Below are 22,890 nucleotides of genomic sequence, written 5' to 3'. Positions count from 1 at the left end.
ATACAAAAATAATGTTTTTAACTGAGTATTTTTCATTCAGTTATTCCTTAGTAAACTTTTAACTGAAATTCACAGTACACTTTGGAGATAGATAGGTATTAGCAACATAATTTCACAGATGGGGAAGCCAGGCACTGTATTGAGTGGTTTGCCCACTGTCACAATATGAGAACAGCCTCACAGAAGTCTGGATTCCCAGTCCATTACACTAAGTTAATGCCTATGATCTCTGTTAGCAATTGGAGAATTTCTAAAAGAAATCGTTTAAAAAAGTAACTGATTACTAGAAATCCAGTGTTTAAAGTGAAGACCTTTGGAACTGTCATAACAACTTTTCTGAGTACAGATCCTGGAATCCTAGATTTGGAAACCCAGACTAATGCCGAAACAGCTTTTGTTACTGAAAATCTCTAATGAAGGACACTCTAAAGCTTCCCTAGGCCACTTGTCCCACTGATCAACTGTTCGGAGAGTCAGTAAGTTTTCTTTGGAGATTTAATTTAAATTTGCCTTGCCACAGTCATGCCCTGCCTTCTATGGCAAGAGAAAGTAGTTCGTTTGTTCTCTCTCTCTTATGGCAGCCCCCTTCACCTCCTTTTCTCCAAATGAAACATACCTTGTTCTCTCAACCTTCCTTGCATGCCTCGCATTTCAACCTCTTTATCACCACATTGCTCACCTCTAGATCCCGTCCAGTTTTTTTCTCAATATCCTCCTTAAAATGTGCAGCCCAGAGCTGGAAACAATGATCCAACTAAAGCCTAACCAGTGCCAAAAAAAGCAGTACTATGACCGCCTATATCTTGCAACTAATACTGCTTTTTTGCAACTCTATCACATTGCTAAATCATGATGAATTTGTAATCCACCACAACTCCTTCTCAGTAGTGCTACTACTGCCTAGACAATTCTCTCTCAATGTGTATTTGTGCATTTGCTTTTTCTTTCCTGTGTAGGTATGACATCTTACACTTACTTTTGTTGGAATTGTTGTCTACAATTGTTGTCTCCAATTTATTGAATTATTTCTTTCTAACCCTATCCTCCAAATTTTTTGGCCCTCCTGGTAAAAGATGGAGATGTGTCAAATTAGCTTATTTTTTTCTGTTTTCATAAAAGATGCCTTTCAATTATTGCCCCCAGACAGATGTATATTTTAAAAATCTCCCTTTGGCTGCATTTGGCAATCAACCTTTGCAACGCTGATATACTTACACATTGTACAGATTTTACATATGGTAACACAAAATATTCAGGCTGTAAGAGATGATTTTGAGAAAATAAGGTGAATTTCCCCAAAGTTACTAAAAACAAGAGTTCACAGGAAAATTCATATTTTTCTCAACAGATAAAAAAAAGTCAAAGAAGCTTAAATGAAGTGAAGTCTTAAGCTGGGAATAACAATGAACATTCTCCAACTAGACATTTCCAAATGGACCTAATCAAAATCAGTAACAGTCCTTCCAATGATTTTAATGGGCATTTGATCAGACCCACTATGTCCAACTGAAGATTTTAGACTAATAGTTTTAATGCACTGTTGCCAACAATGGACTCAATTCTGATTCCTTTTATCTCAATGGCAAAATTAAATTACCAGGAAGAAGCGTGCAGTCACACAATGATAGAAATAAATCTATCTATCTGCTGGTGCCTCATCTCCATGTGAGGCAATGGGAAAAATCTGTACACTAACATGTCCTGGACCCAATGCTGTGACCATTGTGCCTTCAAATGCTTGTTACTGTACTCCAACAAATAGTAGGGGAAATACTGTGGGACCAGGGACCAAAAGTGAAAGGAGCACATGAAGAGTGGTAATTCCACAAGGACACGATCCTCGAAGCCCAAAAGAAGTTCATCCCCATGTGGAGTAGAAGTAGCAGAAGGGGTGGTAAACCCTCTTGACTTAATAGGGATATCACAGTTTCTTGAAAAAGAAGAAAGAGGAATACAAACAATGGAAGCTTGGGACAGTCCCCAAGCAGGACAATACAACAATGACTCGCACATGTAGGGAGCAGATTAGAAAGGCTAAGGTGGCAAATGAATTTAAACTAGCAACAGAAATCAAGGGCAACAAGAAGTCCTTCTTTAGGTATGTAGGGAACAGGAAGAAAACAAATGGAAACATGGAGCCATTGCTTAACAACTCAGGACAGCTGATTACTGAAACTCAGGAGAAAACTTTGCTTTGGTATTTCAGGGTACTAAAGGGAAAATCATACTAGATAATGTTCAGAATGGGCATGGTGGGAATGACTGCCTTCCTACTGTTGTCGTTGAGCTGGTCAGTGATCAATTAGAAAAGTTAGACATTTATAAAAGTCAACAGAAAAGACTTCATCCAAGAGTGCTGAAGAAGCTGGCCGAAGTCATTGCAGGACCTATGGCGAAACTCTTCCAAAACACATGGCGCTTGGGGGAGGTCCCTGAAGAATGGAAGAGAGCCAATGTTGTGCCAATCTTCAAGAAGGGAAGGAGAGAGGACCCAGGCAACTATATAATCACTAATTTATATTCCGGGGAAAATCCTGGAAAAATTCATCAAGAAGTCTATGTGCGATACGCTTGCAGAAGGTAGGATTCTGAACAACAGCCAGCATGGCCTCATCGCAGGCAGGTCTCGTCTTACCAAACTCATCTCCTTCTACAACCAGGTAACTTGCCACCTGGATAAGAGAGAGGGGTCGACATTGTATATCTAGACTTCCAAAAGGCCTTTGATCAGGCAACCCATGATGTTCGCACAGGGAAATTGGACCCAGAGAGTTTTTATGAACAGATCTGTGTTGTCCTGGCGAGAAGTGGCCAGTGGTGTACCTCGGGGTCCATGGTTGGTCCAGTGCTTTTCAACGTCTTTATCAATGATTTGGATGTGGTGGTGAAGCTCTCACTGGCCAAGTTTGCGGACGACACCACGTTATGGGGGAGCGTGGTCACACTTGAAAATAGGCTGCAGGTACAGGCGGACCTAGACAGGCTAGAAAGCTGGGCAAATCGGAACCAGATGAAGTTCAACATTGAGAAGTGTTAAGTGCTCCATCTGGGGATGTACAATTCACAACATACGTACAGGCTCGGTGGTGCCAAACTGACTAGCACCATGACTGAAAGGGACCTGGGGGTAATAACAGACCATAGTATGAACATGAGCCGTCAGTGTGATGCTGTAGCCAGCAGGACAAACAATACTCTGGCATGCATCAACCGATGCATCTCAAGCAAAACCAAGGAAATGATTCTTCGCGTTACTCAGCATTAGTGAGCCTGCAGGCAGTTCTGGGCACTGCACTTCAACAAGGACATGGAAAGGCTTGAGAAAGTCTAGAGAAGAGCCATCCGTATGATCAGAGACTTGCAAGGCAAGCCATACGAGGAAAGGCTGAGGGATTTGGGTCTCTTCAGCCTAAAAAAGAGAAGGCTGAGAGGGGACTTGGTAGCAGCTTACTACTACATCGGGGGAATACATCAAGGGCTCAGCAAACAACTGTTCACCAGGGCACCCTTGGGGAAAACCATGACTAGTGGCCTCAAACTCCTGGAAGACTGTTTCAGACTTAACACTAGGAAAAACTTCTTCACAGTTAGGGTGTCCAGACTGTGTAATAAACTCCCTACAGAGGTGGTGCAATCACCTACCCTGGAAATCTTCAAGCGGAGACTGGACAGTCACTTCGCTGGGGTCACCTGACCCCAGTTGTCTTTCCTACTTAGTGCAGGGGGCTGGACCAATGATGTTTTGAGGTCCCTTCCGGCCCCTTACAATCTATGAAATCATCAGGGTCTGAACAAGTCAATTAAACTACTGGTGTACATACTAACATACATACAAGTCAGGGAGCTGTGGATTGTTTACTAATGTAGGGCTGTTTATATAATACATTTCCTAATGCAGTGCTAGTCAGTCTGTGGCACAGGTGCTACAAGGGGAAGGCAGCATACTGGCATATAGGGAAGGGAGCAGAAAGCAGAGCAGCAGTTTGATCAGGGAGCATGGGGCAAGAAGCAGGAAGTTGAGCAGCAGATCAGGTAAGGAAAAGGGATTGGAGTGGCCCCCTGGGAGTGTGCATGGCTAATTTGTGACCCACGGTGTCCTAATGTATTTGTGACTCTAGTCACGATTTATACACAACTGTAACATGATTCAATAACTTTGTTATATTGTGGTTTGATTCACCCGATAGTGGTTCCACTGACTTGTTTATACAGGATAGGTAAGGAGAAAGAGTCAGCATGTAAAGGGAGACAGACTGGAGGGGCTTCCATTTGAGGAAAGACTAAAGAGGCTAGGCCTATTCAGTTTAGAAATGATATGCTTGAGGCAGGGCATGATAAGGGCTTGCAAAATACTAAAGGGCAAAGAAAAAGTAAATAGGGATTTATTATTTACTCTCTCCTCTCAGTACAAAATCTAGGGGACACAAAAGGAAACTAGTAGGTAGTAAGGTTCAAGCAAACAAAAGGAAGTTCTTTTTCATGCAGTATGTTAATAAAGTGTGGCACTCACTGCCACCACTGGTTGTGGAAGCTGACAGATTAGCCAGATTCAAAAAGGGACTGGACAAATTCTTGGAGGAAGGGCGCATCAATAGCTATTGAGCATGGGAGTTAGGGGTACAAGTTCTGAATTTCCTAGGACTTCCTAGAGCTTAAGTGCTGGATGCTGCAAATGGGAGAGGAACAGGAGGGAAAAAAACCCTAGTCATACCAATTCAATCTTCCTTTCAGCATTCACTGTCTGACACTGTGTAACACAGGATATCGGTCAAGATGGACCTATGATCTGATCCCCTACATGGCAGTTCTTATGTTCTTACATTCTTATAGATTTGTTCACTATTAACGTTAGTGGGAGTCTCTTCATTACTTTAATAGGAGTTGAATTTGGTCCAGGACTCTCTGCAAATGTAACAAGGTCAGGAATGCAAAAATCAGAGACTTGGAATCAAGGAATCCTGATTCCTGGAATCCTGGAAAATCCTCCATGTCCTTATTCCCCATCACTGCTTCTTCATGACTCCCATTTTTCATGTAAAGGAGTCTCCCTTCTACTAAACTGAAAGCTAAAAAGCTGTTCAGCTGACAATGCTACAGAAACACTATTGAAAACCCTTCTTATGCGCTCCTCTCTCCTCCAGCCTTCTCTAGACCTGAAGGCCAAGGAGGAAATGAAGGAAGCAAGCCACTGAGCAGCAGTACACCTACTTAGAACACAGCTCATTCATGCCAAGTTCTTTTCTTCCAACTACCATTGCAGAGACAAAAACACAGGACATTTTACCAACCACAGCATCCTAAAGCAGCATGCGGCCAGAAAGTAGAACCCATTGTGTGGATATGGTACATTAGTTCCTCACTTCTCAGCAGGTTTTTCATTATTTACTTGCTTTCTGAAGAAAGCACCTGCTGAATACAGTGCTTATAAAGAGTATATTTTTTAAAATCATCATTTACAATATTACATCCCAGGTCCTGACACTTGAAGGGAGATTCCTTCTGATTCAAGTTGACCGTAAAATGGTAAACTGCAATAGGCGGAAATGTTGTTTTATTTCCAGTCTCCTAGGGAAATGGCCAGCTGCATCCTGTGTTACAAAAAAACTGGCAGTACATATTCTCCCTCTCTTCTCTTATTTACTCTGTCAGCTGACTTTCCTACCCAGCCTCTAAGGCTACACTTGTCCCTTGTAATATGTGAAAGCAAACAACTAGGATGGCTCTGTATCATCGTAATCCAAACACCCTCACATTCCTAATTAGAACAAAACGGTACCTTTGGTCCAGGCTGCTGAGAAGTAAAAGATTTTGGTGGCTATCTCAGGCAGGGATAGTTTTCATTTATTTAGGCCATGGCCCTGTTATGGACCCTTGTATATAACTCTTGTTGCAGGATCAGGGACTTATTTTGTAAAAAATAAAAAGTCCGAATTCTGTAAGGCTGGTTCTAGTTTTGATTAACCTCTAGTGCTGCAAATTACTTTACAAACATCGGTTTATGGAAAGTAACTTGTCTAAACTTCTTACATTTGTACCAAATCTTTAAACATCCTATATAGCCCTGTTCAAAGAAATATGATGGTGCTTTGAATAGTGGGTTCTACACTGACTTCCCTCCCTACTCTGGTCCCTTTACAACAGGTAAATGAAGTGTGCCAGAGGAACGTAAAGAGAACCTAAGAATCCCAGCTCCAGAAGGGGAGGATTAACGCCATGTAGACATTTCAGAAGACACTCACTAGGCTGACCTCAGAGGACCTCTTCACAAACCTTGGTTTACTGGATGTGCTGAGGTCAGAGCCGGATTCCACAATACTGCAGCAATTTTAGGGAGTAATGTGGCAGCCATTGTAGCAATTTAATAAGGTCCAATTCTCAGAGCAGCCCAGGATAGGAAGGGTTGGTTTACACCCTTATCCCTTTGGTGCATATGGCTATCCCCCTTAATTCCTTTGCAAGTCTGGTGCATCATGGATGCTGACGCACAGTTTTCAAAGCCAGAGGGGACCAATGTGATTATCTGGTCTGACATCCTGCCAGAGAATTTTACCCAGTGATTTCCGCACCAAGTCTGTAGCTTCTGGTTGAACCAGAGCACGTCTTTTAGAAAGAATTTATTTTCCCTTTTTAAAAATTAGCACTCAATGTTAATGTAATCCCTCACCACTAAAGGCAAAGGAGGATCTGCTTTTCACATGGATGCTTGCAAGAGCAGCCCTCAGAAACACTGCCTGAAGTCAGGCTTGGGACACAGGGAGGCTGTGCTGGTAGCTTAGCATGCACTTCACTCCTGCTTACATCACCTGTCCTTTCTGTACTCTGTTTTGAAAAATGTCTTTCACTGCGATGCAAGAAGCAACAAATATTGAATTACACTGAAAAGGATTGTACCACACTGGGCAGGGATTGTACCACACAGAATCCCTGTGTGCCAGTAATAGGAGTTCATTTGAAAGGCTTTTGTTATAATTGAAACTGTGATTTGTAAATGTACCAACAGAGACTGGAAGCTCAAGCTTCAGATTTCCAACTGTTCATCTGAGGAAAAAGAGTCTTTTATCACACACACTGGACAACTGTCTAGGTAAGTTATGGGTTTGGGAATTTTGTGTTCCCACCCTAACTTCTTACTAAGTATCATGCCATTGCTGACGAGAGGACAGTAGATTTGACGGTCCACGTAGCTGATCCGTTGTGGTATCTAAATCTCTAGCCCAAGCTCTAAGAACGTGAAGCAGGCAATGCTTATCTATTTACCTATCTTTCTTTTCCCAATGGGCTCCAGTTCAATATAAAACATGCAGAGAAATTCTCTATTCCACGGGTGTCAAACTTGTTTGATTCTGCAGGCTGAACCTGGACCATATGGCATCTTGCAGGCTGGATCCAAATGGCAGGACCCAGAAGTGACAGTGTTCACCCCTTCACCTGTGAGAGTCACTGTTTCAACTTATCTCCAGAACCTAGGGAAGTTAATACCACTACTACTCACTCCTCTTTTCTCCTGCCACTGATTTTAGCAACCCAAACCCTGATTTTGGTGGGAAGATTTGGTAGTGGGAGGGAGGCAGAACGAAGCGAGTGGTGCTAACTCCCTGGATTCTGGAGCAATGCTGAAGCAATGCTGCCGGGATTAACACTGCTGCTGGTAGGGGCCCTGGTAGCTGAGGCAATAAGCCCCATGGGCCAGATGACTAGGGTGGCCATCAGAGGACATTCCAGTTTTCTGCTACTCTGTTCTTTGTCAAGAGAAAAACAGAGGACATAAAGGCATCTGGTTTTGTATCAATAGAGGACAGAGGACAACTGGGCTGTCCTCTATGAAGGGCACCCTACAGATGACCCATCTCCATCGGCTGAATCCAGCCCGCAGGACATAAGTTGCATACTCCTGTTCTGTCTGATTATGGACTTTATTATTTTAATAAGGAAGTATACACAGAAAACAGCTATTCATAGACCTGTGCCCATGAAGATCAATAATCTCTTGCTACAGTCCAGAACCTCCTTCCCTTGCACAAGAGCACTCCTGAAATTGCACTCTTCTTTGCTGAAGAGGCATTCAGCTGGAAGGACTCCTATAGTTAGACCTCTATACTGTTCTCAATCTGCTGCCAGAACACCACAAAGCCACTGCAGCATGTGAACAGCTATGTGCTTTTGGCAACTCCCTGCGACTTTCCTTAGCAGCTGTGCTGTTAAAGCGCATCCAGGAAAGCACCAGCTGCGGAAGGGACCATGGCAGTGGGCAGAAAGGCAGGAATGTTTTAATTGTGCCTTTCACTGGGGGCTGGGTGGCAGCGGAAGCCTCACCCGACTCAAGAGAGATGGTGCAATTTTGCTGACAGAAAGGAGGGTTTTGTCCCTGCAGAGGAATTCAGGGTGTGGATGCACATGAGGTTCTGCCAGCAGAACTGGAGTTCTACCAACAACATTTTACAGTGCAAATTAGGACCTAGGGGTTTTGGCCCCATCATTCAGTCCATCAGCTTCCATAAAGTTCACACATTTTTATCACTATGGCCTCTAACCCTTAGTGACAGAAATAAGCTTGAGCCCCTTATGAGCCTTGGCTAACATACACCAGAATTGTGTACTCCTTGGCAATTATAGGTCTTGCTGTAGATGAGACCCAAGAAGCTAAAGGCGACAAATATCCTAACCACGGCTAAGCAACATGAAGCTGTTATTGTACAGAAAGAGACATAGAAAGCTACTGGGGACATAACCAGTATAAAGAGAGGACTAAAGACACAGATGCACTTGGGTGATGCATAAATGATAATTCCACAGCTGATCTCTCCAAGCCAGTACCTAGGCCCAAAGCAGTTTCCACTATTCCACACTATTCTGTGGATGATCTAAAGCATTCTTTCTCCAATGCTCTTCATACTGCTTGATTTGAACATGTGCTGACATTTCTAGCCTAGCTTCCAAGTCATGTTCAAAAGACAACTGGTAAATCAGAACTCTTGATGTCAACTATTCTGTTCATATTCTTCTGCCTTGGGTTATGTTCCACCTTCTTCAGAGGCACCAGAGAAGATGGTAATAAATATTTCTCGCAGCGGCAGCATAGGTGCCCAGGTGTTAAATAGGTAATGCCAACAAGTTGCTAACCATGGGTCACTGATCAAAATAAATAAATAAAAGAACTATCCCAGTGGTTAATGCACTCAGCAAGTGTTTGTTTGAGGGAATTAACCAGTTCAGTGAGTTTCCAATGGCTCTGATAAGCAAAGACTCCATTTTGAGTTTCAAATTACATTCCCTAGCCCATCCTTTTAGCCATTACGGTAGCAGTAGAGACTTTCCGCCCCATTATTCTTGCATGTTACAGCCAGAGCTGACATGTAGTAAGTGATAACATTCTGCAGCAACAGTAAAACGATGGAGTCCAGAAATGAGGCATGGAGGAGGACTGGTTAAAACCTGGACTCTCAAACATGCGAATACTTCTTCCAAGCATGAAACAACAGCCCATTAGCAGGTACCTCACTGGCACATGTATCAATACAGACACAGTTCAATGGCTGATCAAAAGTGCTTTCACAAGGAAGTGGAAATTAAACACACAGTTATAATACTCAAGTGTCTATTTGTATATTAACAAAAATTCCCCCCCACTCAAGATGGGGTAAACCCTCTCTAAATCTGAAATCTGTCAAATGTAATGTTTCATATACAATAACAAAACCGTATAATGTTCCTTTTTATTTCCAAACAAAAATATAGTAGTTTTATAAAGAACACTAAAGAAAATGAATAATTATAGCAGCAACTGCTAGATCTTTAGACTCTATGATATTCCATGGTGTTTTATAAAGATTTAAAAAGACAAAGGTCCCTACACCTGCAAGTATTTAAGCTCATAAATAATAAGCATGGACCTACTGGTATTTCTCTCTTTTTCTCTGCCACTCCCACACACACAGATGTGCATACGTGCATAGAGAACATGAAGAAAAGTATGTTCTTTTTAGGGAAGGAGAGATGAGGACCAAAATAAGAACATTATTCACATTTGCTTAAGTGAGGAAATCAAATAAATGATGGTCATTTTAAAAGAGAGATTAAAGGTAGGTAAAAAAGGAAGGTTTTGTCTATACCTCAGAGGGTTTGCTAATATCACAGTTAAAGCTTCTTGTTGGGACACAGCAGATCTATTGCTGGTAGGGTTTATACCAGGTGATCAAATGAAACAGTCTTCAATCAGTAAAAGGACTTCTTGTTGACATAGCTGTACCTACCCTACAGCTTTTGTTGGCACAGCTATGTTAGTCTGGGGTGTGGTTTTTCACATCCTAAAAACATATCGCTATCCAAGCAAGAATTGTATGCATACAAGAGGATGGAGACATCTTTGCTAAGGAAGGGTAATGATGGAAAACAAAGTGAAAGAAGCAGATTTTGAGTCTGACTGAAAAAAAGACAGTGCAGGTATTTATGACACTGGAAGAAGGACATGCCACTCAGGGCAGCAGGAAGCCAAATTTTAGAAGGGAAGAAAGAGAGGAGGAGAACACAGAGGAAGCAATACAGTGAGGTGAGTGAGGAGAGTAGGATGCGAGATCTCTCGTGGGAAGACCACTCGGCCAAATCCAAACAGTCGCAAAACTTCCTCGTGTGCGTGGACGAGCTCTACCTGACTCAAGAAGTCTACGGACCGATGAGAGGCAAAGCGCTGCTCGACCTAGTACTGGCAATGGGGAATGATCTAATCAGCGACCTAATGATCGAAGGGAAGCTGGGAAACAGTGACCGTCAGTTGATCACCTTCACTATTCACCATAAAGCTGGCAAGTCAGTCAGCAACACAGAAGTCCTCGACTTCAGGAAAGCTGACTTTGACAAGCTCAGGAGGCTTGTTGGCAAGGCCCTAAGGAACCACAACCCAAAGGGAAGAGGAGTTCAGGATGAGTGGTTGCTCCTCAAGGGAGCGATCCTGAAAGCACAAGCAATGTCTATCCCATCTCGGAGGAAAGACAGCAAAAGGGCACAGCAGCCCCCTTGGCTCTGCAGGGAACTTCTGGACCTCCTGCGTCTAAAAAGAAAGACCTATAAAGTCCGGAAGACTGGATCCACCTCAAAGGCGGAGTATTCTGCACTGGTCCGGACCTGTAGGGAGCGAACCAGGAAAGCCAAGGCTGAGACGGAACTCCAACTGGCTACACGTATCAAAGACAATAACAAGCCCTTTTTTAGATATGTGGGGAGCCGCAGGAAAAGCAAGGGTAACATAGGACCCCTGCTAAACCATATGGGACAACTGACGCCCAGGAAAAAGCCAACCTGCTTAATGGGTATTTTGTGTCAGTTTTTCACCAGTCCCAAGGAACAGCCCTGCTCAATATGGGACAGGAGGGCCAGGGTGAGGGAGAATTGTTATCCTTCCATGTACACCATGTGAAGGACCCCCTTGAGAGGCTGGACACCTTCAAGTCAGCTGGCCCAGACAGTTTACACCCCAGAGTACTTAAGGAGTTGGCAGGCATCATAGCTCAGCCACTGGAACGGATCTTCGAGATCTCGTAGCACTCTGGTGAAGTGACCGAAGATTGGAAGAAGGCCAATGTGGTGCCCATCTTCAAGAAAGGGAAGAAAGTAGATCTGGGGAACTACAGACCTATCAGCCTGACCTCTATCCTGGGGAAGATCTTGGAAAAAATTATCAAAGAGACCATTCTTGACAAACTGGCTGATGGCAACATCCTGAGGGATAGCCAGCATGGGTTTGTTGCGGGTAGGTCTTGCCTGACCAATCTCATTTCCTTCTATGATCAGGTGACCTATCACCTCGACAAGGGAGAAGAGACTGACGTCATATATCTTGATTTTAAAAAAGCCTTTGATCTGGTGTCTTATGATCATTTAATGGAAAAATTGGCCAGCTGCAGCCTCGGCTATTATCTCAGTCCGATGGCTGGGGAATTGGCTCCGAGGTCGGACCCAGAGAGGGGTAGTCGATGGAAGTAAATCATCGTGTTGCGCCATGACCAGTGGGGTCCCCCAAGGCTCCGTCCTTGGGCCTATACTTTTTAACATCTCCATTAACAATGTGGACATTGGTGTCAGAAGCAGACTGGCCAAGTTCGCCAATGACACCAAAATTTGGGGTAAAGCGTCCACACCCAAGGACAGGATGGTGATCCAGGCCAACCTAGACAGGCTCAGAAAATGGGCGGACGAAAACCTGGTGGTGTTCAACACCAAAAAATGTAAGGTACTCCACCCTGGGGAAAAAAAAACCCGCAGCATGCTTATACAGTTGTCAGTGCTACGCTTGCTAGCACCACAGCTGAAAGGGACTTGTGGGTCATGATTGACCACAAGATGAATATGAGCCACCAATGAGATGTCACAGCTGGTAAAGTGAGCAAAACTCTGGCCTGCATCCATAGATGCTTCTCAAGCAAAGCCCAGGGTGTCATTGTCCTGTTGTACTCAGCCTCAGTGAGTAGTTCAATTCTCTGTTCAGTGAGTAGTTCAATTCTGTGTTCATTTAACAATTGGCCCCTCAGAAGAGATTGCCAAAGGTGGTTCAGATTAAAGTTATGGGTGATGGGTTGGGGACAATAGATGCCTAGGTATAGACAAAACCTTCCTTCTTCCCTACCTTTAATCTCTCTTTAAAAATTACCATCCATTTTTTGATTTTCTCACTTAAGTAAATGTGAATAGATGCCTAGAAATAGGGCGGAGGTTGCCAAGGCACTTCATACAAAGCGTGTCAGCCAACAGCTGGATAAAATATATCTTTATAAAGAGCTGGGAATGCAGTGCATCAGTGTAAACCTCCAACCCACCTAATGCTTCATTTCACCTGCTGGGGCAAAAATTAAGAATGAAAAGCAAAAGGAAGAAGAGAGTTGTTGCCCCACTTCTAAATTTCTTAGTGGAAAATACCAAGTGTGTTATTGATGTTTGCAGGGGTTTAGGTTGTAGCCGTGTTGGTCTAAGGACATAGGCAGACAAGGTTCCTTTGGTGAATTTGATATCTTTTATTAGACCAACCCAAATGGTTGGAGAATAGTTATTAAGCAAGCTTTCGGGTTCAAAAACCCTTCATCAGGCTAAGGATGTTTCAGCAGTCGGTGTGTGCTCTTCCTGGATGGAATGAAAAGTAAACAAGCCAGGGGCTGGGCTGGGAGTCAGTTGCCAGGCAGATTGTAATGTATCAAAAATCCAATGTCTATGTTTAGTCCCTGATCTCTAGTATCCAGCAGGTTGATGAAATGGAGCTCATAGGCTCGTCTCTGGAAAGTGTGTAAGTTTCCCTTGAGGATCAGGACTGAGAGATTGGAGAGAGAGTGGCCCTCCTGTGAGAAATGTGCCCCCACCGGTAATTGGGTGTTTCTGTCTTTGATGGATTTCCGGTGTGCGTTCATTCTGGTGCGCAGTTGTTGTCTGGTCTCTCCTACATATCTTCCATCAGGGCATTTGGTGCATTGGATGAGGTATACTACATTCCTGGAGGTGCAGCTGTAAGATCCTAGGATGCTGATGGCTCTGTTGTGGGGTGTAGTAATAGTGGAGGTGGTGGAGATGTGGGGGCAGGTTTTGCATTTCTTGTCATAGCACGGTTTGGATCCTTTTGGTGTGTTCTGGGCTTGAGGAGGTTTGCTTCTGGTGATGAGGTTGTCGAGGTTCGGTGCTTGTCTGAAGGCTAGGATGGGTGGTTCTGGGAAGATCTTTTTAAGAATAGGGTCTTTTTCTAATATGGGTTGCAATTTTTTGAGGATTTTCCGTACAGGTTCAAGGGATGGGTGATAGGTCATAACCAGCGGTGTGCGATTTGTGGGTGTTTTTCTTCTGTACTGCAGCAGTTCTTCACGTGGTATCCAGGTGGCTCTTTCAAATGTGCAATTTCCCTCTCTGGAGGAGTGTCCTTGCTGGGTGAAAGCCTTTTTAAGATTGGTGAGGTGGCAATCCCGGGTGTTCTCTTCAGTACAAATGCGGTGGTATCTGAGGGCTTGGGTGTATATCACAGCTTTTTTGGTGTGTTTCAGGTGATTGCTGGTTCTGTGCAGATATGTATGTTGGTCTGTGGGTTTCTTGTATACTGTGGTCTGTATTTTACCCTTCTGGATACTGATCCTTGTGTCTAAAAAGGGGATGTTGGTGTTGGAGTATTCTAAAGAAAGTCGGATGGAGGGATGGTGATTGTTGAATTTCTGGTAGAACTCAATCAGAGATTGCAGGTTCTCAGTCCAAATGATGAAGATGTCATCGATATATCGTACGTACAGCAAGGGTTTGATGGTGCAGTTCTTGAGAAAGTCTTCTTCCAGGTGGCTCATAAAAAGGTTGGCATACTGTGGGGCCATTTTAGTGCCCAGAGCTGTTCCCATCATCTGGAGGAAGTGTTGATTATTAAAAGTGAAATTGTTGTGTGTGAGGATGAAGTGTATAAGCTCAGTGATATCTTTGGGTCTGTATTCTGGGTTGTAATCTTGTTCCTGTAGATATGTAAGGCAGGCATGGATGCCATCCTGGTGTGGGATGTTGGTGTATAGGCTGGTAACGTCCATGGTGGCTAGGAGTGTGTTGCTGGGAAGGTGGTCTATGTTTTTAAGTTTCCGTAGCAAGTCTGTGGTGCCTTGGACAAAACATGCTCTGTGGGTGACAAGCGGTTTTAGGATGGATTCAACAAAACCTGATATTTCCTCAGTTAGGGTCCCATGGTTGGATATGATAGGTCTGTCAGGGTTCCCTTGTTTGTGGATTTTAAGGAGCATGTAAAAAGTCCCTGGGTTAGGTAGTGGGGGGATCAAGGTCTGTAGTTTTTCTTGTAATCTTGGTGGAAATGATTTGATGGTATTGTTGAGTTTTTTGGTGAAAAGGGGAGTAGGATCTTCTTGTAGTTGTTTGTAGTAGGTGGTGTCAGAGAGCTGTCTGTTGGCTTCCTTTATGTAATCCTCATGGTTTAGGATGACTATGGCTCCTCCTTTATCTGCTGGTTTTATTACTATTTGGTGGTTACATCTTAGAGATTCTATGGCCTTTTTCTCTGGTAGAGAGAGGTTGTTGTGGTGGCATGTGTTGCTGATTATTTAATTGTTCATTCTTTCCCTGAAGTAGTCAATGTAGCGGTCAAGGTTAGGGTTTCATCCACTGCGAGGTGTCCAATCTGATTTTTTTTGGGTTTTTTGGCATTGATCTTTTCTTGAATGTTGTCAGAGGATGAGTTGTTGTTGGGAGTGGGTTCAGTTTGGTCGTGGAAATATTCTTTGAGGCGCAGGCATCGGAAGAATTCTTCTACTTCTCCACATTGAAGTATTTTATTAGGGTATTTTTCTGGACAGAAATTTAGGCCTTTAGAAAGGACAGATTTTTCAGTTTTGGTAAGCATGTGTGTGGAGAGATTGATAATATTTGTGGGTTGGTTGCTGCTTGCAGTTTCATCAAGTCTGAGGTTGGAAGGTCGTAAAGTGTTGGTGTTGTTCCTCTGATGGTTGTTTTGTGGCTGGGGAGCTTGTTCTTGGAGTAATTTGTTCCATTTCTTCTTTTTATGTAAGATGAATGCTGTAGAAAGTTTTTTGTAGTCTCTTTGTATCCGCTGTATATTGTCGGGGAACATGCATGGATTTCTATCTTTTAAGTTGCTGTAGTGTATGACGATTTCCTTCCTGAGTTGGTCTCTTTTGGAGTAGAGTAGGTGAAGCAGATGATTTCTAATTTTCTCTGAAGTTCTTCTGCATAGCTGTGCAGCATATATGCAGGAGAGACCAGACAACAACTGTGCACCAGAATGAACGCACACCGGAAATCCATCAAAGACAGAAACACCCAATTACCGGTGGGGGCACATTTCTCACAGGAGGGCCACTCTCTCCCCAATCTCTCAGTCCTGATCCTCAAGGGAAACTTACAGAACACATCCCAGAGACGAGCCTATGAGCTCCATTTCATCAACCTGCTGGATACTAGAGATCAGGGACTAAACATAGACATTGGATTTTTGATACATTACAATCTGCCTGGCAACTGACTCCCCAGCCCAGCCCAGCCCAGCCCAGCCCCTGGCTTGTTTACTTTTCATTCCATCCAGGAAGAGCACACACCGACTGCTGAAGCGTCCTTAGCCTGATGAAGGGTTTTTGAACCCGAAAGCTTGCTTAATAACTATTCTCCAACCATTTGGGTTGGTCTAATAAAAGATATCAAATTCACCCAAGGAACCTTGTCTGCTTATTGATGTTTGTTCATTCTACAAATTATTTACATGTAATTTAAAAAAACAATTCATTTGCACCTTTTTTCTGTAAGTCCATAGTTTAGAACAAAAAATTCTTTGCCCTTTGAAATATGAAAACCACTAGACCAGCAGTTGGCAACCTTTTCAAACTGTGGGCCAAAATGACTCAGCATGGATCAGAAGCTGGGGGCAAGGAGGGGGATAGGACCCATCTGCTGCCACTCCTCCTCACCACAGCATGGGGAAGCTTCCCACCTTCCACTGCCTCTCCCCGCTGTGGGATAGAAGAAGCTCTCATTGCTGAATGTTACCAAAGCCCCACATTTGCAGACTGGATCCAGTTGGCAGGCTGGAGATTGCCAACCCCTGCACTAGACCAGGGGTGCTCAACCTCCAGGCCATGGGCCAAATGCAGCCTGCAGAGCAATCTCATCTGGCCCACAGGGATCTCCATGGATCCAGAAATTTATCAATGGGGGAAAAGTGGCCATTAATACAGTCACCCTCCCCCTGCCAATCCCCAAAACACATTCCCCGTGTGGCTGGTCATAGCCAAGCTAGGTCCCATTCCCCCATGGGGCCAGACCACGCTTCCCTCCTACTTCTTGATTGGGACTAGGCCATGTTCCCTTCCCCCCTGGTTGGAGCCTGACTATGCCTCCTTCCCCTGCAGGGCTGGGCCATGCTCCCTTGCCTCCCCTTGGGGCTGCCACACCTGCTTCCTCCCATGCAACCTGTTGCAGCCTAGCCATGCTTCCTTCCTTCCCATTGGGCCTGGTCACACCCGCTACCCTCTCTGCAGGGCCAGGTTGGGGCACAGTCATGCCCACTTCCTTCCCAGGACCTGGCCATGCCATGCCCCATTCCCTCCTGTTGGGGTTGAGCCACACCCACTTCCCCCTGTGGTGCTGGGATGGGCCCTGACCATGACCCCTTTCTCTCCCAGGACCAAGGCATACCCCCTTTCCTCTCCATGGGGCTAGGTCAAGCTCCTTTCTCCCGTGGGGATGCATTGGGGCTAGACTGCTCCCTCCCTACACCCTCCACAGCCAGATGGTATCCACCATGACCTTCCCAGATTGGGAGCACTGGCTGGATCTGGCCCATGAACAGACTGGGCACTGTCATTCTGGCCCACTGAGCAATAAGGTTGGGCACCACTGCACTAAATCATGTTATACACAAGTTATGTCCTCAAGCTACCATTTTCACAAGAAATCACTTTTATCTAACATGGGCACTGAATCTCCTATTCATCATTTTTCTAAGTTCTATACAACTTACAAAAAGTGACAAAAGCCTTCTACTTTGATCAGTCTAGGAAGAGAGATGCTCAGGCTAAATCCAATGCCAAATATTTGCTTTAAGCAGAATTCTAAATCTGTTATAAATCCTTCCAAACAGGGTAATGATGGAAACACTAGCAGACCCAGCTTCTCCATAGGTTATATACTCCTATTGATGATGTGTTATATGCTCTCACATGCCAATAACCATCCCTTCTTTGCATTAGGCTTCAAATGATGACCTACTCTGTACATTACTAAAACCAAGTTTGCTAACTGAATGTAATCTGTAACACCCATTTAATATGCATGTTGAAATCCTGGGGATTTGTAAGCAGCCCATTTACTACTGCAAGCATAATGCATTTCTCTAAGTAGCCTCCCTGTTGCACCACTGCTTACTCTGTTCTTTAGCAAAATACTTTAGCAAACTATCTTGCTTCATGTTGTGCAAAAAAAAGCAAACATCCAAGGTTTACTTGAAGGCGGCTGGAGCTCAAGAAATACATAAAGGAAGTAGGTCATATTCTCTTTAAAGCTTCTGAGCAACTAAGGTCCTAGATATGTGAGCTCTGGAGTAGGTGAAGTAGAAATGAGCAACATCCACTAAAAATTTAGTTTTTTTTGTATGGGTGTAAACAGGAATTAAGCCTGTAATTACAGCAAGAACAAAGCTTTGTGAACTGCTGTTCTAATGGTAGTACCAGTTCCCCACATTTATAGGTATGGGGAAACCTGTTACAGGTTATATTAACTACACCATTGAAGAATATGATATGATATGATATAAATATATTAATATTTTTAATGCAAATCAAATTTTGTGCCCATTATTTTAGTCTAAATTTCCTAAACTCAGGAAACTAAACCAAACTGAACCTTTCCATCACACTGGGTACTTTGCTGTAGTTGTAAAATTAAAAGGTTTTCTGTATTTACTCTCTGGAGATTAGCATAACAGCATGAGTCAAACGTGAAAATAAATCCAAACCCCAATCCCACAATCCTGATATCAGGATTATCTTTATCTTTAATAGTTCAAGGAAAAGTACAGAATTGCATTTGTGAGAAATCTGGATCCAAAGCTAGATGTATAAACACTTCATGCATCTTGGGCATCCTCCATTTTTAAAAAAACTGAAATATTAGGTCATTCTGTACTTGCCTGCTCAGACCAGAGTTTAGGGTCTTGCATTTCTTCAGATGCAGTTGATGACCTCACTTATACGTAAGGCTGGTGAGGAATGTTCTGACAAAACATTTTGCCATTGGAGAATGACGGTGTGGCAGCGTGATATATCAATCCCAACAAACTCTTTACAGAAAGGTTTCTCAGGTCCAGCATGGATGTTTGGGTCAAAATAAAAGAGAGAATTTTTGGCCCTAGGGCCAGTCTCTCTCTGATGCCTAATGAGTGATGGATTATTTATAAAAATGAATTGGGTACAACAGGGGAGAGAGAAAAAGAAAGGCTCAGTAGCTGGGGGGGGCTTGTTTTTTTGAAAAATTTGCAGTGGTCTAATTTGAAAACATGATCTGACGCAGAACAAAAATAAATTTAAAACCTCAATTTTTTTCTTTTGTTTTGTGAAATTAAAGTCCTTGTTTCCATGTCAGATCAACTTACAACATGAGGAGCATGGGAAAACTTTTGCTTCTTGCTCTATTTTAGGAGCTAAAAACACCGTGGGTTGTGACAAGCAAGCAAATAAACAAAAGCCAGGGGCCTATAGAGAAAGGCCCACATTGAACTCTACTCTTTGCTGGTAAAAGGCCCACATTGAAATTCATTTTTTTAATTTTATAGATTCAGTATGTACTTTCTCTTCAGCTGGAAGCACAGTTTAATTTTTTAAAATCTACTTAAGTTTCTTGTTAGTGACTCCTGACGTCAGTCTTCCATGGAAATACACTATTTGGAAAGCTATGACATTATGAGGTATTTGTATATTTTATTATTCACTGATGTGCAGCATTAGATAAATATGTTGTTGGACCCTTTTCCTATTTATATTGTTCTGGCAGTGGAAAGAAGCCAGAGTGTAAATGACAACCAGGACCAGCAGAGTTTTGAAAATCTCATAATCATACAATCTTAAATCAGCAACCATGGAACTGGCTTAAAAAGAAAACTCTCTCTAACACTGCATATTGTATTAAACCTAGGAAAAAACCTCCATATTCCAAATGAAAGGCAAACTAAGCAGGAAAGAAACATTTCCCAATTGCTTTTACTAGGTAAAGCAAACTTTCATTTTACTAACTTCAAACATGTGAGCCAGGATTTAGCAATTGATAATAAGAATAACTGCAGCTGTTTCAAATCAAGCCGGTTCTCTTTCCTCTACAGGCAAATGAAATCAGATGCTTGAAACTGAAGATGGAGAATAGAGAATACCAACTCTTTTCCCAGAGTGTGACACTGAACTGGTTCATCTGTACCTGCAGGGATGGGAGAGGACGGGGGAGGGGAGAGTCTTCGCTGTTGGGATGCTAACTTCAAAGCCTTAAAAAATAAGGGCAACTTCTCTAGCTAGAGTGCTGAAAACAAATTAACAAGATTAATGCAAGAGAGGATTAGCACACAAATTGTTAGTCTGCACGCACTGCAGCAACCCTGCTAGAGAGAAGTCCCTTTGTTATTTACAAAGGGACTTTCAAATTAGCGCTTCTCTCTTTACATTTTAATATGCAGCCTTCATTGATAAGAGATTTTGGGTCAAAATCCTCAGTTAGTATCAACCAGTACAGCTCCACTATTAGCTGAGGAGCACATTAGTCCAGGGCACCTTAACTCTGATGCACAGTTTTGCTGCTCCTTGCTTTGGGGTTTTTTGCCAATGGCTAGGGGCCTTGCTAGGCTGTTTTCCACAGGAGGAGGAATGAGTGCTATTTTCTTGTTTATATACACAGAATGTACACAACGTCCTGTTTCCTGAACACACTAGGAACAAACAGCAGACTTCCTCGCTCACACATTCAAGTCAGCCTTTCTTGCGAGTCCTGGACCCAGAAGATCTGATTCTTGGGTTTCTTCCTGGGTCATGCTCACCATTCCTTCTCTTCCTCAGCCTGACAAAGGGTGTTTGTGCCCAAAAGCTTGCTAAGAAGAATGTTCCCAACTATTTGAGTTGGCCTAATAAAAGATATCGGATTTACCCAAAGAACCTGGTCTGCCACTCCTCTGGCTTTCTCATTGCTTTCGGCCCTCTCATACATAGACCCATACACCTGCAACCATCCAGCACCCTAGCCCTTGTATTTGCAATTGATCTGCAACAAAATCCCTTTGCTCACATGGCTAATGTTCAGCTTTGGGTAATAACATCTATTGTTTCGGTTATCACTATAAGAGGCATTTAATTTTCCTTGTATGTAGTCTAAATCAAGGCAGGGGGTGGGGGGAGGCTCAAACTCTGGCCTGTAGTGCTATATCATCTGACCTGTGGGGTTCCCCATGGGTTCAGAAATTTGGCAGCAGGAAAGTGGTGCCACTGCTCCCTTGCTGCCAAATCCCCAGACCTAAAGGGAAGCCCTGGGCCCTGCACACTGGATCCAGTGCCCAATCCCAGCACACAGGGCTGGGTGGGGGTGGTGCCGGGCCCCACAACCCAATCCCAGTGTGGGGAACTGGGAAGGGGTTGTGCTGGCCCCCTGGGACCATTGCCAACACAAGGGGTGCAGAAGGGGGTGATGTCATCCCTCCTGAGGGAGCAGGAAAGAGAGGTGGCAGCTCCCCAAAACCCATTCCAAGGGTGTGGGGGGGCAAGAGGGGGTTGTGTCAGCCCCTAGGGACCCAATCCTAGTGGGAGAGAAGGTAGGAGGAGACAGTGTTGGTCCCCTGGGACCCAATCCTGGTGTACAAGGGGTGGGAAGGGTTGGTGTCAGCCCCCTGGGTCCAATCCTGGCACCTGGGGGAAGGGAGAGGGTGGTGCCAGCCTCTGGGACCCAGGGTAGAGGGGAGGGAGGGAATGAGTGGTGCTGGATCCCTAGAGCTCAATCCTGGCACTTGGGTCAGGGATGGTGCAGTTCTGGGCCCCACAGCCCAATCTGGCCAGTAGAAAGGCTCCGGGCCACTCATCTGGTCCATGTGCCCAAAAGGTTGAGCACTACTAGCCTAAATGAAATTGTCTCAGTACCTCCAGCAGCTTTAACTTGGTTTGTGATTTATGGCAGCCTTGAACACCTTCTGGTATAACAGTATACTAGCTTGGCAGGAACTATTTATCTTTTCAGGCCAGTAAATGGAGAACACTGGTATTGGAGAGGGGTGTGGAATGGAAAAGGTGGAGTAGTAGATAGGTTGGAGGATAGGGCTAGGATTCAGAATGACCTTGAACAACTGGAGGGTTGGACCAAAACAAATCTCATGAAATTCAATAAGGACATATGCAAAGATCTGCACTTAGAACGGATCAATCCCATGCACTGCTACAGGCTGAAGGCCTGTTGGCTAAGCAGCTGTTCTGAAGAAAGGGTCCTGGGGGTTAGAGTGGACAATAAGCTGTATATGAGCCAACAGTGTGCCCTTGATGCAAAGACAGCTAATGGCACAATGGGCTGCATTAGTAGGAGCCTTGCCAGCAGCGCATGGGAAGTGATTATTCCCCTCTATGCACTGCATGCCTTGGGGCTCAAATGCTCAGGCTGATCCCTGGGCCTGCTACTAACCCCTCAACTCTGACAATAAGTCAGTAGCAGCACATTAAATGGCTATTCTATTCTCTAATCACTATGAAAATTGGCAGCTACCTTGAGGTAAGCACAGATCATTACTGATCCATCATTGTTCTTAGAAAGGTAGTGACATAACAATGCCATTTAGCATCTCCAAGATTATCAGAGAAGCTGCTGCTGACGGGATTAACGGAAGAGTTTCAAAACATGCAATTAACAGGTCTTACTACTGGGCCTTCTTCCAGGCCAGCTGCAGTGCTTGGGCACGTTCCTTTGATGTTCACCTCTTCCACTGAAAATTCACAAAGAAACTTCTGTGGTATATCTGGCTCATGAGGCAGAAGGTCCTTTTTACCTGATACACATGCCAAGCAAGGCAGCAGCAAGCTAATTAATACGGACTTTAGGGAGATTTCCAAAGGCTTAATAGGTAGCAAATAACACCACTGGGGATTCACAGCTATGCAGGAGGGTCCAAATCTTCTCCCTTGCTCAAAGCACCAAGCATTGAGAAAGGACATTCTGTAGGAAGCTGGCTGGGGAGGAGGAATCATTACCAGAAGTTATAGCATCCTCTATGGCGTGGCTTAGGCCTGTGCAATGTCTGCAGGCTGCCTCTTCTCCCTTCAAGCACAGGGGAATCATACAGATGCTACTCTCTTTCGAATCAGTTCAGGTTTGAATGGAGAAATACAGGGTTTGGGTATAAATTGAATCTTTTTTATATAC

At 43.9% G+C, this 22,890-nt stretch overlaps 1 protein-coding gene and 1 long non-coding RNA gene across 7 annotated transcripts in view; one reads left to right on the top strand and one right to left on the bottom strand.

The window, feature by feature from the left end:
- The window catches only part of SASH1 (SAM and SH3 domain containing 1), an 843,969-nt gene that overhangs the window by 88,359 nt on the left and 732,720 nt on the right, over positions 1-22,890 (bottom strand). The window lies entirely within an intron of this gene.
- On the top strand, positions 261-19,905 carry LOC109283391 (uncharacterized). The gene is made up of 4 exons (XR_002090554.2): positions 261-476; positions 6,142-6,293; positions 7,001-7,084; positions 19,835-19,905. It is a non-coding gene; the product is annotated as an uncharacterized LOC109283391 (long non-coding RNA).

Source organism: Alligator mississippiensis, chromosome 1 (assembly GCF_030867095.1).
Source record: "Alligator mississippiensis isolate rAllMis1 chromosome 1, rAllMis1, whole genome shotgun sequence".
NCBI classification, from domain to species: domain Eukaryota; kingdom Metazoa; phylum Chordata; order Crocodylia; family Alligatoridae; genus Alligator; species Alligator mississippiensis.
The sequence above is the reverse complement of the archived record's forward strand: the minus strand, read 5'-3'. Positions and strand labels throughout refer to the sequence as shown.